The sequence below is a fragment of the Bison bison genome, unplaced genomic scaffold (genome assembly GCF_000754665.1).
Source record: "Bison bison bison isolate TAMUID 2011002044 unplaced genomic scaffold, Bison_UMD1.0 scf7180017864266, whole genome shotgun sequence".
Lineage (NCBI taxonomy): Eukaryota > Metazoa > Chordata > Mammalia > Artiodactyla > Bovidae > Bison > Bison bison.
The window spans coordinates 179,224-181,032 of NW_011494838.1; the positions used below are offsets into that span (position 1 = coordinate 179,224).

A 1,809-nucleotide genomic window follows, 5' to 3' on the forward strand; every position below is an offset into this window, starting at 1 on the left:
GACACCACTCTCTTCTTTCACTTTCATCAAGAGGCTCTTTAGTTCCTCTTCACTTTCTCCCACAAGGGTGGTGTCATCTGCATATCTGAGATTATTGACATTTCTCCTGGCAATCTTGATTCCAGCTTGTGCTTCATCCTGCCCAGCATTTCTCGAGATGTACTCTGCATATAAGTTAAATAAGCAGGGTGACGATATACAGCCTAAATGTTCTCCTTTCCCAATTTGGAGCCAGTCTGTTGTTCCATGTCCAGTTCTAACTGTTGCTTCTTGACCTGCATACAGGTTTCTCAAGAGGCAGGTCAGGTGGTCTGGTATTCCCATCCCTTTAAGAATTTTCCACAGCTTGTGGTGATCCACACAGTCAAAGGCTTAGGCATAGTCAATAAAGAAGTACTGTTTCTTAAACTTTATGCACTGTTTCCTAATCACATTATGTAGGTTCCTCAAGACCAGAACCTTTATTTTTCCATAACTGAATCCCTAACTAGCATAGTGTCTGCAAGTAGGTAACCAATAGAAGTTTGCCGGTCGGGACTCCCTGGCTCCAGGGTTAGCACTTTGCCTTCCAATGCAGAGGGTGTGGATTCAGTTCCTGGTAAGGGAGCTAAGACGCCACGTGCCTCTTGGTGAAAAACCCAAAACATAAAACAGAAGCAATATGTAACAAATTCAATAAAAACTTTAAAAATGGTCCACCTTAAGGGAAAAAAAAACCTTAAAAAAGTTTGTCCATTGATTTGTATATGTATTTTGTTGGTTAATTATTGACATCTCTGCTTTTCCGTGACTTCTTTAAATGCTTATTAAAATGCATCACTCAGATTTTTATAACTTATTTTCATGCTTTAACTTCATTCCATAATCATAAGTTTAATTGCAGTATTTTTGTTTACAAACCTTGACATATGTTTCCACATACAGATAATGGCCAATCCCTGAATGTAATGTGAAAGCTAAATTATAATTTTCAAAGTTACTAAATATAAATCTTTGATGAATGGGTTCTTTGCCTTCTTTTATTCAAGCTGAGGAATTTAAAAATGACATTACTAAGTCATTTTATTAAGTGCTTTGTTGCATTCTAGTTATAATGCAAAATTATATTAGATTAATGCTAATGAATACCAGACCACCTGATCTGCCTCTTGAGAAATTTGTATGCAGGTCAGGAAGCAACAGTTAGAACTGGACATGGAACAACAGACTGGTTCCAAACAGGAAAAGGAGTACATCAAGGTTGTATATTGTCACCCTGCTTATTTAACTTATATGCAGAGTACATCATGAGAAACGGTGGACTGGAAGAAACACAAGCTGGAATCAAGATTGCTAGGAGAAATGTCAATAACCTCAGATATGCAGATGACACCACCCTTATGGCAGAAAGTGAAGAGGAACTAAAAAGCCTCTTGATGAAAGTGAAAAACGAGAGTGAAAAAGTTGGCTTAAAGCTCAACATTCAGAAAACAAAGATCATGGCATCCGGTCCCATCACTTCATGGGAAATAGATGGGGAAACAGTGGAAACAGTGTCAGACTTTATTTTTCTGGGCTCCAAAATCACTGCAGATGGCGACTGCAGACATGAAATTAAAAGACGCTTACTTCTTGGAAGGAAAGTTATGACCAACCTAGATAGCATATTCAAAAACAGAGACATTACTTTGCCAACAAAGGTTCGTCTAGTCAAGGCTATGGTTTTTCCTGTGGTCATGTATGGATGTGAGAGTTGGACTGTGAAGAAGGCTGAGCGCTGAAGAATTGATGCTTTTGAAGTGTGGTGTTGGAAAAGACTCTTGAGAGTTT

The 1,809-nt window shown here is 38.4% G+C and overlaps 1 protein-coding gene across 1 annotated transcript in view; it reads right to left on the minus strand.

The window, feature by feature from the left end:
• The window catches only part of FAM110C (family with sequence similarity 110, member C), a 24,119-nt gene that overhangs the window by 21,495 nt on the left and 815 nt on the right, over positions 1-1,809 (minus strand). The gene's annotated exons all lie outside the window — the stretch shown is intronic.